Source organism: Drosophila kikkawai, chromosome 3R, assembly GCF_030179895.1.
Source record: "Drosophila kikkawai strain 14028-0561.14 chromosome 3R, DkikHiC1v2, whole genome shotgun sequence".
Classification (NCBI taxonomy): domain Eukaryota; kingdom Metazoa; phylum Arthropoda; class Insecta; order Diptera; family Drosophilidae; genus Drosophila; species Drosophila kikkawai.
Genome location: NC_091731.1, coordinates 25,762,213 through 25,779,734, shown reverse-complemented (window position 1 = coordinate 25,779,734; position 17,522 = coordinate 25,762,213). Strand labels below are relative to the sequence as shown.

The 17,522-nt window shown below is 41.1% G+C and overlaps 1 non-coding gene across 1 annotated transcript; it reads right to left on the bottom strand.

The window, feature by feature from the left end:
* Positions 1 to 563: 563 nt before the first annotated feature.
* On the bottom strand, positions 564 to 636 carry TRNAM-CAU (transfer RNA methionine (anticodon CAU)). The gene has a single exon. It is a non-coding gene; the product is annotated as a tRNA-Met (tRNA).
* Positions 637 to 17,522: the final 16,886 nt, after the last annotated feature.

Sequence of the window (17,522 nt, the reverse complement as noted above, 5' to 3'; positions counted from 1 at the left end):
ATTGCGGTTGCAGTGCCAGGCGTGAAGGTGACGTGAGGAGTGTGATAAAATAAAAAAAATAATTATAGATGGATAAAAACCAGGAGCAGAGGCCACCGCAGTGCGCCACAAAATGTAACCCAGCCGAGGGGCAGTCTATATGTATCGTATATCCTTTGAAAAGGGACTCCATGTCCGACTCCATCAGCTGGCCAGCTGCCAATCAATTGGGCGGCACTTGAACTCGTTTTAGAAATAACAGAGTTTATAGCTTCTTCTCCGTTTAATTGATTGGCTGCCAAGTTTTGCCAGATTGCTGCGAGTTTTATTTTATTTCATTCTGTTTGTCTTGGCCATTGTCTGCTGCCAGATGCAGCCCGATCCCGTACTTTATAGCCGGGAGACATGAGAAATCAATTTGTAACCATTATGACTTTTGTTTATTTGCCAATGAAATCATATGGCAACTCATGATGCCAATCTGGACAATCTGCAAGGTCGTAAATAAATTCGGAGGCAGCGTTAATGATTCAGGCAATCAAATCATTTTCAGCAAAAAGACAAAAATAAACAAAAAATCTACATGCCCCGGGTGAGGCTCGAACTCACGACCTTAAGATTATGAGACTTACGCGCTGCCAACTGCGCCACCGAGGCCTTGGTTTCCCAGGCAACAAAAGCTATTGTTAAAAATATGCGGAATGGAGGGAAGAAGCTATATATAAAGGATCTATATTTGGACGATGTTGTGATAACATAACATAACCTTTATATGAACCTTTGAACATTTCTCAAAGTGCTTTTATTCTTCTATTATAAATGTGTATATGGTAAGGAAATGCTTTATAACTGCTTTAAAGTCCATGCCAAAACAAATATTCAAATTCAGTGCAAATAAAAGTCAGGATGCCGCCATAAGCAAACACTAATTTAGCCACAATGCTCATAAGAATATTATAAGCCCTAATAACAGTAACCAATTATGATCTGGGTTCCCTGCGGCTTGATTCTTTTATTAAATATGTAACTGCTTCGACGTTAATGAGCCAACTTCTGTTTTATCAAACCATAAAAAAGGGTGAACAGACGGACAGGTATCCCAGCTTGGCTCTTTTTTGATTTATACGCCCGCCATACGCGGCGTATACTTATTTTATGGCCCTTGTTTAGGTTTCTGCCGTGACGTGGCGTGGCGTGGCTTGGCTTGGCGCCTTCAATGAGCTGTGTCTGCACATATTTCTCAATCATTCCGAGTTTTCAGACACACCTCCTCCCCTTATTCCATATAAAAAGGCTATATACATATATGAACTTTTATGACGCCTGTTTGCCGTTGTTGTTGTTGTTGTTGGAGGCGTATGTCTGCTCCTTTTATTACCATAAATTCTGTCGCTTTTCTGCCAGAACCTCGAAGTCAGCTCGCAAATATACGAAAGTGGCAGGAGCGTTTCATTGTTTTAGCCGCCGAGCTCTGACGTATTAACAATTTGTCAAGCGAAATTTAGCAACAGCAGCAGAAGCGGCAGTGGCAGAATAAAAATCAATGCCTGGTAACTAATTACTTGCTGGCTAAGGATGTCTTTCTCTCTTGGCCAGCTGAATTTACAGAACACTGGAAAACAAAGGGGACTAAAAAGTAAAACCCTATAAAAATATCGATTTAAAGTCCTTATAATAGTTATATTTAAGACATAATTGGTGAAATACGAAACCCAACATAAAGTCACATATTTCGTAAGTAAGTCCCTTTTTATAGTTTTTTAAAAGCCTTGTTTTCCCAGTGCACCTGGTGATTACTCCCCCTGCAGCATATGTGGCACGCCCCCAACTGATTTGGCCCGATCCAGCTGGTGCTGCTTTGTTTGCCTGCATTAACTGAGTGGACATCCCATCCAGCGGGCAGCCACAGACACATCCACAAACCCATACACAGATGTCATGCCATCGCTTCGGGGAACTGCTAAAAATTGCAGCTAGCATCTGATGATGTCCCTGGCGACGCGAGTTCCCCAGTTTCTGTCCACACGAGCAGAAGGGCAGCAGCAGCAGCTGCTGGTGCAGCACTTTTTCCTCTTTGAGCCAAACACTCACTTTGATCATTTTTCATTTCCCAAAGCGACACATGAGCCCTCCCAGCCCATCCGACAGGATGCCTGCAACTGGATTCCAGGACTCTCCTGGCTAGTGGATGCGGGGTACTAAATATGTGTGGGCGCTTGGGTGACAGCGTCGGACTTGCGTGATATTTTTATTAAGAAATATATCAAATGCACATAATGCACACATTCCCGGCTGCCATCATATATAACCCGGCGAGACTTGCGAGCCGGCCAAATGACACTTTATTATTATGATTTTCATTGTTATGCGGGATTCTATTAAATTAAGCCTTTAACGGCCATGATTGAGCGCAGGACATCGTTCAGAGCAGTCACCTCTTTGTCGGGCGAAAAGTCGAGTTTCCAAATTCGTAAATCAAATTGCAAATTTATTCATACGCGTCGCGGTTCACGTCAAGCGTTAAGTTAAGTTAAGTGACCTTTCGAATGCCTAACAAGCCAGGTTCCCGTAACCCCCCTTTGGCCCTTTGAGCCTTTGTTGTTCACTGAATTTGCATAATCGCGTGAAGCTTATTTGTAAAATAAAAACGAAGCAACGCGCATACACACAAATGTCAGGAATTACACATAACGTCGGGCACTTCGTGGAAGTCCTGGGTCAATGCGCAGGATTCGTGTGCTAAGCCAGCGTTATACACTGGGAGAAGTGTGTTTATGCAATGGATTATTGGAGGTTTATTGATAGAATTCTTGGAATAAATATGTTGCGACAATTTAAAAGAGCTTGTAAATGGGCGTTAAGACAACATAAATAAATGAATACAAATGTATTATTTAGAATGTTTCCCCCATTTAAACTAAGTTATTTTTCCCCATTTTATTTACATTTCTAAATATTTGTGATAATTTTATTTAATCTAAAAGTAAGCTACATTTTAATAATAATATTTTTTTTTTCAAGTGCAAATACGTATACTTAGCGGCGTTGTAGCAGGTTAAGAGCTCTCCTGAATAATTTGCATTTAACATGCGCGACATGAAAGGCAAATAAACAATGCTTTCGTCTCCTGCCCCGCTAAGCCGAGTGGCAATTTGTCAGCTGCTAACTGGTCGCCTGAAAATGCGCCTGTTTCCTTCCAGTGATTTGTTGCACTCGTTTTTCATTTGACTAAATGCTGCAAATGATGCGATTCGGTATGTGAAACGCTCAAGCTTCCTGTCCAGTGTCCACGCTGCGTATGCTTAATCTGGCCTGAGCCAGCATAACTTTTGCCTGGCTGGTAGTTATGAATTATCGGACAGACATATCAGGCGGGACCCATAAAAACAAAATTAACATAATTTAGTTGTGAGCAGGACATGCTGTCCGGTTTCCTCCTTCTCGAACCAAATAAATTGTAAAACTTTCGGGGAAAAGCAAAGAAGAAAATGTATTGTTAAGGCCACAGCTGAAAGTCAATAAGGCAAGCGGAAAACTTTTCCCATCCAGCCGATGATCATCAATTTTTATATACATATATACATCCTCTTTCTATAATATACACATGTGATTGGACAGTGGGGATAGAGAATAAATTTGATTAATATTAATGCCTTGCCTTGAATGAGTACAGTTGAGGTTATAATAATAATGAAATGGTTTTAAAACAATATTTATACGGTTGTATATATTTAAAATAATATTCAGGAATGTTAGGCTTAATAAAATAGTATAAATATTGAAATTAAATATAGAAAGTTTAGGCAAGCATAGCACATCAGTTTTGATTTATAAAAATGTACTTTTTTTTTAAAGCCTGCCCATATTTCTATTTTATTTGCCGCAACTGTATAAACATAATACAGAAACAAGGACATGCAATATCAATATACCCAATGGCAGACTCCTTTTTATGATTTATTGTGTTTGGTCAGCGGACGTGGCCCGAGCAATTTCACCTTGCTTGCCATCATTCTCGTGCTCCATTAAATCTTTGGCGATACATTCAATGAGCCCCATAACGTGTGCCCTAATACCTTGTCCTCCCCCGCCCCTCTTGCACCATAACTCCCCCTAATATCCTTTGTTTATAAATGTTCTAATGGAGGGCAAATTATTATTTTTCCTTTTTGGTGTTTGTGCATGTCGAAGCTGCTTCCTTGACGCTGTTCGAGTGATAAATTGATTGGACAGCCCCCAACACACACACACGCATGAGGCGCCAGGAGTCGATGGAGTCCGAGTCCCAGTCCTTCTGCCCAACATTCATAGCGGTGGTCAGGCGGTCAGGCATGGTGGACCCGCTGTCAACCCTTGGCCAGGTCCTGTGTGTGCGGCCAATTTATGGTTAGGGCCACTGGTCAAAGGATAATAGTCGCACACTGTTCTCGGCTGGATTGCCTTGGGGTCACCGGTCGTCCAGCAATCGTGGTGTACCCGCTCGAATTGTTTGCTCAAGATCAAATGGCCTGTATGCGGGTCCATGTTTACAGGCGTCTCCAGTGTCCCGGCAAGAAATGGGCTAAGTAAGCCATATTTTGAGGCGGGAAAAAACTCAAGGCGTTCTCTCTTTTTGTATAGAAGCCTGGCACAAGTCACATTCAAATATATCATGAATAAATTTGGGTTCTTTTTAGCCTGGCCTCGGTAAAAACGCGAAAAATGCAAGCTTAGATTTTACCTCCAATTTTTTTTCGATTTATTTAGGCCATATTTATTCTAGATAATTGAAAATTTTAAGAGAGTATAGCAGGGAATGTAATATTAAATTATAACAATAAGAAGAACTAACTAAAGATTCAATTTCGAATTAAATATTAAGAATACTATTTGTTTGTTTAAGTCTAAAAATATATATTTTAAAATAAACTTGGAATATGTATAGTAAACAGAGAATAAAGTAAAAAATATATACTTGGCTAAGCAGCTGTTTTTGTTTTTACTTACTTATTCTACTGTTTCGAAAGAGTAGTCATCCTTCGATTTGTCTACGTTTCTGTTCTCCAACTTTGGTTATTTTTTCGGCTGCCTGCTAAATTATAATAAATGTCATCGTACTTACCTAACGCCACATTGAGATTTAATTTATGGCGACAAACTTCGCTGGGTGAATATTTTTGTTTTGGGTCCCCAGGTATGTACATAGACACAGCAGAGTATTTCTCCCACATAAATTACAACCCTTACCCTTACGTCCAGAGGGTACTTTGTAGAGGCCCTCGTTAAGGATCTCGCCATTTGCATTGCAGCGACCTTCATTCGTGATTTACATTGCGGGAATATCGTTTATTTCGCTCAATTTCGTTTCGGTTTAACATAAATATTTTAATGGCTGTTGTCAGTGTTTTTAATTTCGCTGTCAAAATCAAAAGCATGTTGATTATAATATGCCTCATTAAAAATAATAAACTGTCAGCCAAATGAAGGCGAAAGCGAAAGCCAAATACTTCCATTGCGCCGCGCCTGCTGCCGTTGGTAAATTTCAAATTTCAACATTAATTGTACAATGAGGATGAGCAACTGCAAAAGTTTACTGATTCTGCTGCTCCTGGTGGCATTGCGGCTGTGTGGGGCTTTGTGGGGGGAACTCGCTTTTGTAATTGTATCCTTGAAATGCATATCTGATATTTTTGCAAAAAGCTTAGAGGCACCTCGCCCTCGCCCCGGACTCCCTCCTATTTTATAAATATTATATGCAAACACATCTAAACATTAGATTCCCTGGCAGAGTGTGCGTTTGTTGAAACCAAATGCGGTTTTCAGATGTCTTCTCTCTTTGTGTACCCTGTTATTGCAGAGGCCAAGGGTATATTGGGTCAAGTGTTTATGGGTAATATTTATTTTGGAATATGTTATGTCCTAAGCTCTGGAAAGAAGTACAATTAATGACTTCTGGAAGTCACAAATACCAAAATAGAGGAATGTTCACTAAGTATCCCCCAGTCGTGCCTTTCGACTCCAGAGTTGCGTCTTTTTTTGCACTTTAGCCATGCTCGAAATGGTCGGGGGAACGAGGGGAGGTGTTTGGTGTTTATGGCAGCTAAAAAGGCCATAAAATGAACAAAAACATATTCCAGGGCCCGTTAGCGAGTGTGAGCGAGTGGGTCCAAACGTGCAGCATAAACGGCATTTTGAGACTGCAGCGAATATGTACAAAAGCCTCAGATTTCATACACTGCCCAAGGACCCCCGCAGTCCTTTGCTGGCGATGTGAGCGTGAGTCGTGAGTGCGAGGCCCGAATAGAAATTACCAAATCAAATCTGATTGCACCTGATTATTCCCAGAGCGGAGCTTCTGGTTTTCGGGTGCAATTTATCACATCCCTGACACTGGGCCTCCCGTTGAAAGGTAAGCTGCAAATTCACGACATTGTAGGGCCAAAATCCCCCTCCCATCTCAGCACTTGTCTTGGCCATGTCCCACCGAGAGGAATGCAGGGGACAAAAGGCATTTCGGTCGACCATGGTCCACATGCATGGCGGATACGGAATGCGGAGTAAGCAGCACTGGTAAGGGAATGCTAGGTGGTCTTGGGCTTGGCAGGCTGCGGTTCTTTGGTCCCTTGTCCCTGGTTCTCTGTCCTCCTCCGCTGCTGCTGCACATTTGTTAGCAGCAGTAGAAATTAAAATGTTTACACAACCGAATGCCGACGACGTTTCAGCATTCAGGCGCTTGTGTCCTTCAGCAGCAAACATTATCCTGCCACTGACGTGGCTCAGGCGACACCTTCGCCCCTTGTTCTTCTTGCACGGAAATGAAAATGTACAAAACCTGGATTATTATAAAGTTGAAATACTATTTCAGGGTTTAGAAGAGAAGGAAATTAGGTAAGTAGAAAGATTGTTTATATTGTAAATTTAAATTGAGTTAGACAAATATTCTTTTATATTTTAATAGTTTAAGACAATCTCTTCCTGCTGGCTTTTATCTTTATTGTAGTGTTAAATTTAATTGAAAGCTTATGTACTCCCATTTCCCTCAGTGCAGACAGGACTAGGTAGGCCCATTCAGCACTCGATGGTTCCTGGGCATTTGGCAGTCGGAGCCACACACGTGAATGGGGTGTCGCATGTTTGGAGTTTTCATTTAAATGCCCGAACAAAGGCGCAGTTGAATCAGCAGCAGCAGGAGAGTCGCCTGGAATCGCCTCGCATTTTAAGCGCAATTAGTGCCAAGTAGTGGTGAGGGCCAAGAGCCAGGGACCTTGCCAGGCATTTACCTCATTGCACAAGGACACATAACTCAGAACGACCAAAAGGGAGTAGGATTGCGTTGCTGTGTCCTGCGGGAGGAGGATATGGCGCAGGCGGAAGACAGCCGTTTATCCCCTGCGGGTTGCGCTTATTTATTCGCTTTGCGTAATCTTAAGCACCTGACTGCCGCAAGTGAAATCTCCGTCAGCCGCAACTTAACACCGTTTTAATCTGCCATTTGGCACCACTTCCGTGAACCGCCTGCCGCAACTTCCGCCCGGAGCCCTGGACCTGGACTCCGGACCCGGACACCGAACCCGGACCCGGGGACTCCACAGTCCGCACTCCGCACTCCAGACTCCGGCCGGGAAAATAACATTATTGCAGGCAACTTCTTAGCGGCAGTTTGTTGGCTAAAGTGCAGCTGAATATTTTATGAACTCGGCGAGCACTCCGTCTCCACTTCAACTGCCCACTCCACTGCGTCCACCAAGGACGCCTGCCAGGAGCACAAGCAAGAAGGAGTTATAGCAGGAGCGACGGATCTCGCGGCACCGACTTGTCGCATAGAATATGTCAGGGCCACTAAATAAATAAGCCTTCACTGATGCACAAATGGCCATGATGGATAAAAGAGGGCTAAGAATAATCACTGATGGGTATATAGGTAAAGGTACCATATATCTCTCTTAAGAGATGATATTCAATTACATTAGATATTTGTAGTAATATCAATAAAATCTTGGAACACGCTTGGTCAGAGTCAATCTTAAATATATGAACATTTTTCTCCTTTAAATATTTCACGGCTACGAAAAATACCTGTTCTTACACAGAAAATCCCAAGGAAAAATCCGTCTGAGCACATACTTTGACATTCAAATTGAATACGGGCAAATGCAATGCAACAATTCTGAGATTTAGTTGCAAAGGATGGGTAGGGATATGAACAGGACTCCCCACTCGATGGCTGCGTTCTGTTTCTCAGTGTTTTGCATTTAAATAAGTTTTTACTGCAGCAATCGGAAAAGAAAAGCTTATGCCAGCTACTTACCTCACATTTTTCCAGTAAATTCACAACAAAATAAATGTAACAATTTCTGGAAGACACTTTTAGGACTCTATTCACAAAAAAGGCTTTAAATTGTAGTCTTGGAAAATGGAAAATCAACTAAGGGAACGATTCAATTAAATATTAAATTTTACAGGTTTCTTCAATTTCACATAATAGAAAAATACATAAAATCAAATGTACAAGAGAAAAACGATAAATAAATAAGAATAAATGCCTGATAACAGGGACTTTTCCGACAGAGATTAAAGGCTTGAAGCGAATGAAAAGTCGGATGCCTTTGAGCCAACGAACTACTGTTAGTTAATTTCAGATTTTTGCTCTGGGAGACAATTCAATAAATGATTTCTCCGGCCAGGTCAAAGTCACTAAACCAGAAAATACACAAAATGAAATGTACAGCAGGCGAAAAACAAATGGCGAAACAGGCCAGGCTTCCAACGGAATCCCGGCCAACTTGGGCCCCATTCCCGGTGATTTATTTGGAATTCACTTTTGGGACTCACTCCGCAGCTCGCTTATTTGTCTTTGTTTGCTGGCCTGGCCCTGTTCCCACCCACTCCACTCCACTCCACTCTCCTCCACTCCGAACCGGAGTCCACTTTTGCTCCCACTTCGTCTTCTTCTACTTTGTTATGGCCGCCAATTGAATTTGGTTTTATTGCATTTATTGTGGTGGCTGCTGCGTCTGCTCCTTGTTGCTGTCGCTGGACGCTGGTTGCTGGTTATTGTTAGCCGGTCGACTGACCTCAGTACATTATCTCTAAATAATTTATGTTTGTATACATTTTAATTTAATTTATTTGTCCGATCCGGAATATTTGTTCATTTCACTTCTATTCGTTGCCGGGTCGGTCGGTAGCTGATGTTGCTCGGATGTTGTCGGCTCTGATGTTTGACCAGCAAACATGGGGCACATAATGTATAGATACGTATACGTAATACGGCTGTGGGCGGGGGGAAAGCCAATATTGATTGAGTAGCCGCAACGTTGACTCGCTTCAGCAAATAAGTAAGATATCGTAAAAAGGCCGGAATGCCGTGTAATTGCCGATGTTATGAATGTGTGTGTGTGCTCGCCCAGATATATATGGTCAGATAGTTTTTTATGTCCCGAAGATTGTTTCATTCGACGCTCTCCCTTTCGCATAATGGAAATTGCACATTGGAGATTTTCACATTCGTTTCGATTGATATGAAATAAATTACCTCATGGCGTCGTAAATTCCAAGAGAGAAACTGTACTTCCAAGGAGATCGGAAAATAACTATATGTATGTTTATGATTTTTATTGCGAATTGGATTAAGGGGAAAGTGCATTGGAAAAGGGGAAAGTATATTTACATCAATCAAGAAAAGTATAAATGACATGTTTTGGTTTATTTATTAATTATTCCGTATGCATATCTCAACAGCTTCCTCATACATTAGACTCCTACATTTTCCAGATACCTTAAAGCCGCATTAGTTGATGGAAATATCAAGGCTAAAGCATGCAAAAACATTCATCATCGCCCAAAAACTAGGGATAAAGCGCTGTAAAAAAAACGGAATTTTTTAAATTCTTTGTCCGGGCTTGTCAGTTGGCTTGTATGTAGATTGAAAGCAAACGCAAATTAAAGAACAACTTCAGCATGTGCACATGCAGGGCTTAATGAGATGAGTTCTGCCAAGTGGCGTGTGTAATGTGACAGGGGCGTTGGCGCGGTGGGTGGAGGAGCAGCCGGGACAGCCGTCGTCTGGCTGCTGCCGAGGAACAATAAAGCCCGGGGCCATTATCAACGAGGGCCCAGCAAATGTGACAATGCGAATGACACAAAAGCGCAACTGGATTAGCATCTGCCAGTCGGTGTCTCGATTCCAGTTTCCGCTTAGTCCCCTATTCATCCCTAGCCTCGCCAACCGCCCGCCATCCATCCTTCCATCCGATTCCGCACATCCTCTTAGGGTAAGTGGGTCAGATTTCGCCTACCGACAGTGGGAGGGGTGGGTTTTTACGATAGCAATTATTTATTTAATAATATTAAATTGCGCAGGTATACATTAAATTAAATACTATGTATTTTTTATTAAAATTAAATTTTTGTAATATAGAAACCTTTAATAACAAATAGTTCTGCTAAAGTATTAAAATTTAAAGACAGTTTCTACACTTTTCCGTTAGAAAGATAAGAAAGTCAACTCCTTAAATAAGGAAATAGTTTCTTAAACCCATTGCTGAGATGTTTCTGCCCATTGTACAACTTTTACATTGCAAATTTAACAACACTGGCGCAATTGTCAAATGCAAATGTAGCCTCGACTTAACGAAATAAAAAACAAGCTGCATAAAAGTAAAGAAGCGCAGAACTTCATCTCCGTCTCCAGCTCGGCTTGTCCTGGTAATGACAAACTTGTTTTCCGAGCACTCACACTTCGAAGGTCTCGAGCCTGGGATTCCGGAAATCTTGGCATGCACACAGGGATTATGCATATTTCGTCAGTTTGCCGGAGCAACTCACTTTGCATGTCTCGCTTGGCAAATGGAATTCTGATGTATTGCCTTTGTTTTATTAGCCCGCTCAACTATTTATTTCACGGAGCATTACTACTAGACTGGGTGAGTGTGTTGCGTTTTAAGGTTTATGTGTGGAAATCATATTTCGCACTCTCCGGAAGGGAGGGTGATTTGCATAAGCATAAAGTCCACATCCTCCAGGACCAGCTGCCAGCTACCGTAAGTTTGTTTGCCCAGCAGCCGCAAGGACACCAGCCCAGATCCAGCGTTAGTGTAAGTCTCAGTTTCGGTTCTAGTTCCCATGGACACCGAAAAAAACTGAATTATAAGTTATGTTACGTTGTTATTAATTTAAAATAAAAATATAAAATATTTAAAAGCAAAAAGTCCTTAAGAATGCACATTTACAAGATATGCCTATCCTGAATTTTGGCCTGGAAACATCACTTTGCTCTGATATTGAAATTATTTATTAAGATTTAAAGTTTTGACGCCCATTTGAAATTGACATAGTTTCGGTTCTGTGCATGGACTTCTGGGCTGGCCTGCTCTGGGCCAAGTTTATGACTTTGCAAATTGTCGTAAACTTGCCAGCGGAGTTTGTGTTACATTCGGATTACGGCAGCAGCCGCTAACCTTAAGTCAGTTTCCATGTCAACAAGCCACAGTGTTAAGTGCTCTGGATGGCCAGCTCCGAATGGCAGTGTTCTCCCCGCATCCAATGGTCTGTAAACAAGTTGTCACCCCGCCAGGACCCTCTGGGCAGCTACGCCGTATCCAGCAGGACACGGACCCTCCAGCCCAATCCACCGCATTGGCAATTAGTGATTGCTGTCAGTGGCATCAGACTCAGTGCAAACAACACCGTTCTCACCCAATTCCAAAGCCCAATTCAGTTGCGTTTCCCCCAATGAAACCGTAATTTATAACGCTTTCCATTTGCTTACGGCTGCAATGGTTTTACGCTTGGAAATTGCATAATGGTTGCTAATGGTTGCAGCCTGGAATTGTGTATCGGAAACTACATATATCTGTTTTTTTAAACACCACTACAGGCAAGTTTTTATGACTCGTAGAAATTTAAGAGCAAGAAAGACGTAAAACGTTGTTTGTAATATATATATATATATTATGTATGCCATAGATAAGACCCATTTCACGACCGATTTTGGAGACAGTTTCTTCCCACATATCAACGTCCTACACATGGTTAATTCCTCCGCTCCTCCTTCACCCTCTGTCAAATGCTGGGCTTGCCTGACAGTTTTGTAAGTTTCATTCAGTCAATTTCACGGCCTTGACAAGATTGCAATATTGAGACGTTGTTCGCCGCTTGCCTTCAAAACCCTTCTCCAATTCTTGCTTCGCGGCCCAGTCAAACGGAAAGGAAAGTCTTGTGTAGCCGGAAAAGATGTCGGCTGCCTTTGCTGCGGAGGCGTCTGCTTGTTAGCGCTGATTTTATGCAGATTTCCACGGTAAATTTATGTAGAGCTACGCGGATACATTGTTGCCGATCCGCGGATTCCCGGCTCCCTGGCCATTGGGAATGGGTAGACGGGAAACAGGGCCTAGTAAGAGGGGACTGGGATGTGCTGCCTACAAGTAGCGACAAAGTACACCAAGTGTACGTTTCATTTCAAATTGATTTATGCGCTACTCTTCCTCCCCCGCTCGCCGCTTCTCCATCCGGCTTTTCACTTGCCAAGAGTTTGGGTTCCCGTATGCTTGATTACGTTTGGAATTGGTTCGCCCAGCAGATGGCGGAGGCGGTAATCAAGGACGAGCTCCTGGGAGAAGTCTGGCAAGGACAGATGTCCAAAGATAGCTCTGCCAATACAAGAATAGTGGCTGCTACGTGGAAATAGATGGTAAAAATAAACTGCTTTCAAGGTGTATTCAGTTGCCTTAAAGACAACAATAAAGTTATTTCAACTCGGATTAATGTTTCCTCGAAAATCTGAAAAGAAATACGTGTCTAAAGTTAATCAAACGAAGACCGTATTCTTGGAAGTTTATTAAAATTAAGAGATTATAGAATCAAAACCGTGTGTAGTAATAATTTCCTAGAAATAGGCAGAAGGCATTAAGTCTTTGTTGTACCAAGATACATTTTTCAGAACTTATAAGGCATCATGTTAATAATAAATTAAGCAGGAATAAAAGAACTTTTACGTGCTATCTTAACACTTATACAAAAGCCAAAACACCCCTTTAAACGAACTTAAGCTCGTTACTTTCGGATTGAGTGACACCCAAAGCTCTCCTTCATCAACATCCATTTATCAAAATGCGCGAAAAGTAGAGTTTGGTGGCTCAATCAATTCCTTTTCAAAAATCAAATTTATTGCTAATTAGCGCAAAAGTTCGGCCGCACCCACACAGGAGCACATGGACGTGGCAGGACACCCACACAACCATGCAAATTTGATACCGAACTGGCAAATTAATTGCGGGTTCGTTTGGGTTGCGCCCCCAAAATGCGACTTTTGCCTGTCGAAGCGATTAGCCTATTGGGTTGCCTTGATATATGTGTGTGCACTATATATGTACATACATATATTCGCCAGCAGCCTGGGTGAGAGTGTGTGCCGGCAGGATGTGTGTATCCTTTGGCTTAGGCACATGCAAGTGGGGGGTTGGGCAGGAAAAGCCGCCGCCTTCTCTGCAGATTGGGCGCCATAATTAATAGCAGCTTAACTTATAATTACGGTCGCCGAAACCACAAACAACCGTTTAAGCCTAATAGTTGAGGTGGCCTGACTTGATACGATTTCGGGGGAAGTCAGTAAAAGTCTTTTGAGTTGGGTCTGTCGCCATTAAGAAGCATCTTGACAAATTGCTTACCAATATTTAAAGCTTTTCCCTAGCTTAATTTAATTCTAAACAATAAATAAGCAGTAATTAATAAAAATTAATATAGCTGTGCAGCTGAAGCTTGGCAGAGTATTTATGTATTGTATTTGAGTAAGCGAATTATTATCAAAGGCAAAATGTATCATTTGAAACGCGTGACTTACCTAATTACAAGACCCTCCATTGAATTTGATTCCCACGCTTTGTCACATGATTATTTTACGAGTTGTTTGCCATGAATTATGACTCAAAGTAAGTTAGTTTTAGCATATCGTTTTTATTTTTATTTTTTCCATTTCACTTCATCAAATAAGACTCCCTTCGTTCTACATTTCCATGCTGAAAAATAATCATTTTGTCAGCTTGACAGGTCAAATAATAGCCATTCCTTGGCCGACTGACCCATATATAGTATGTATCATTTCCCCAGCAATTTGTATCTGTAACCAGACAATTCAACAACCGCAAGTCAATCGACAAGAATAACAGAAAACGAAAAAGAAATGCATTGCTGAAGTGGAGCGAAAACCCAGATGTGGCGTCAGTTGGTTTTTGGAAATTCTCTGGCTGCTTTTTCCGCTTGAGCTGTGCGACTTTAACTTGTCAGACCCGGATTGAAAACCCTCCAGTTTGAAATGAAATTTCCGGCACAATGGTAACTGCAATTGGTTTAGTTCCAGACCAAGTTAAAATAGTTGGTTTCATTTATTTCATGCCACGAACTTACAGTGTCTGGCTTTTAATATGATTAAACTGGGAGAAATGGAAGTTGCTCGTATAAATAAAACTTAAATGTTTATTTGTTCGGTTAAACGCTCTGGCAATCGAGACTTTTATGCTGGCAAATTTATTTATAGTTTTGTTTGTTTTCATTAGACTTTGCGCGCCTTTTATTGCTCAATATTTTTCCACTGTCGAAGGGCATTTGATAGGTTTTATTGCCCCAACGTTAATACTTTTCCCCGCTGCCCACATTTAACATGTCAATTGTGTACATTAGATACAAGTTTTTGTATAGATATTTATGCCATAACCTGGCTAAAAAAGCCCTTTCAGCCAACCAGAAAATATTATTTCCTGTCTTTATCCGTGTTTTATTTACAATTTGCAGCATGTTTTTGCTGTTGCAATTCAATTGGATCGGTCAACGGTAGAAAAAACCCAAAACAATTGCATGCAAATGCATTTAAATTAGCTTTCTTTGTGTATTTAAATATGAACAAGAAATATTTACAAAGCAGGACCATTTTGGGATTAAGTGTTGAAAAGGTGAGCATTGGTTACTCTTTATAGTTGGAAATCTATGATTTATCATAGAAGAGTATATAGTGCTGAGTTGCTTTTTAAAAACCCTCTATATAATTTTAAATTATTTAAAACAAAAAATAAAGCAATTTTTGAAGAGTAGAAATAAAACACTAGCTATATTTGCTAAATAAAAGGTGGAAAAGTTCAAAATACCACTACACACAAAACTAAATTTACATTTTGAACAAAACTGTTAAATATTAAAGTTTCCTAAACAATAAAGCACCGAAAAGCGAATTCATGGGAAACAGAAAAACACAAAAAAAACTCCCACCCGGAATCCAAACAAACTGAAATTGAGCGACCCTTAAAAGCATGCTAAATTTTTTTTGCCAACTAGACAATATGAATTTATGTATACACACGCCAATGTAAACATGCAGGCGAAAATATTTACTTTTTGCAGTTTATGGTTAGGCAGGTAGAACATATTGTTAGAGCCATACATCAGAAGAATACCCTGCGATCCACCTAATGTCTATGGGGGTAGGGCATCGAAATATCCTAGAGGCTCAAACAATTTTTAAATTAAAATTCTGTAAATATTTGCCAGCTAATGGCCCGCCACGTGCTGAAATATCACACACTTCCAATTGAAATTAATCGAAAGCGATTAAAGAATTGACACTAATTGAAAGTCTGGCGCAACAACGAACACAATTCTGTTGCCTCAAGACCCAGCGATAAGGATATAAATTATGGCCCAAAAGTTCGCGAATCGCGACTTTAAGGCCGACAACTTTAATGTCATGCCATCTAGATGGGCCAGTGGAGCATCTAGCGAGATTTATAAGAAGTAAAATTAATGTGGCAGGGCGTCGGAAAACGCAAGGCGGACAAAAAAAAAATGAGCAGCAATGGAAAACTTGAGCAGCAGCCAGCGATGATTTCCCTGGGTTAGTGGGGAAAATCTGGAGGAAGGAGACAAAGACGAGGCTGGAATTGGGGGACATTTGTAGAGGGCGATGAGTTCCAGGCCTGAGATTCGAATATATTTCCCTCAAAGCTCCAACGTCGTCGTCGTCGTATAAAAACATAAAAGAAAAAGAGAAACTTTTCGCGCGTAGTTGCCTTTTAAAAGCACCAAAAACGTACCCACTAACTTTGATGTTCTTATATCGTTTGCTCTCTCCTGCCTCAAGACATTTCAGAAGTTTTTCTAAGGCGACCTGGTTTCTGGGTTACCCAAGAAAAGTCGACTTATAATGTTCTTGGCTGTGAATTCAAATTGAAAGAGCACAAAAATAGATTCCCTTGAATATATTAGACACACTTAAAAAGTATCTAATACATTTGAAATGTTTATATTTTGCTGTATGTACTACGAAGCCTTTCTAATGTAATTACTATTTCTTAGTGTTATTATTTTTATTTGTTAAGAAAAGGCAATACATATCATATCCAATGATCTAACAAATCTTAAAGCATTAAGTTTGCTCACAAATATGCAAACTTAATTTCCAAAGAGCGCCAGAATACACAAGGGGAAATGAATTGTGTGCTTTCCCAATTCCGGTTTATTCTTCAAATCCTGTAAGTATTGTTTTGTGGCTAGAGTAAATAAGCAAGGCAATCGTCTTTTCCTGGCATCCCCCTTATGTAAACTAATAAATCAACTTGCCATGTATGAAATAAAGAACATTGGATAGCAGTCTTAGGAGCATTTCCACAACCGGAATTGGATTGCAGCCGGAACACCTGCTCGTTGGCTGGCCAACAACGAAACGAAATCGTTTAATGGCAATTTTCATGCATCGAAACGTGCAAATTTTCGGAGCTCAACATGCAGACGAGCATGTGCTTCCGGGGCTCCTTATCCCATCCGTGTGTCCTTTCTGGCGCCTTTGTTTATCCTGTTGCCCATCCCGGACCATTCCAGCCACTGCCATGGCGTTTTGGCAGTTGTTGTGCGTAGTATTTATCCATCACTGACAATGTCAAATATATTGCCCATGATGAATGACTCTGCGGATTTGATGAATGTGTTCTGCGGCTTGGGCCTGGTCCTGGTCCTGGGCCGACAAGCTCTGCTCTGCCCATAAAAAGCGGCCATGGCAACGCCAAATGATTTATAAAAATTCGAACGGAATGGCGCATTCAGTGCAGACACGTCACTTTTGATGTAGGCCCTCAATTGCGGCCCTGCCCTTGGCTTTTCCAAATCAAACAATAGCGAAAATGTTTGTGTTTCCCGCTCCCCGCGTGGCTGTGGAAATATTTGCGGAATTTAAATCGCTGGCCCATGAATCTGACAAATGCCTTACGATCTTGTTCGGCTCAATCTCATGAGTAATCCCCAGGGATTATCGCGAATCAGAACATTTCCACTTTCCCGATTGCTTTCCCGATGATGCGCCATAATTTTCATTGCCATTATCAGACGGTAATTTCATTTAGCAAGTTTAAATATTTTTACGGCCACAGCCAGCTGAAGGGATAAGATAATAAGAGTAAAGAGGAAAGGATGAAATGAAATTATTATTAAGAGCCTGGCCAAGCAATGTAATTGCAGTTAATGAAGTTGTTAAAATACTAAATAAATAAGGCACTGTCGGCAGAGAGGAGATGCAATAAAATAAG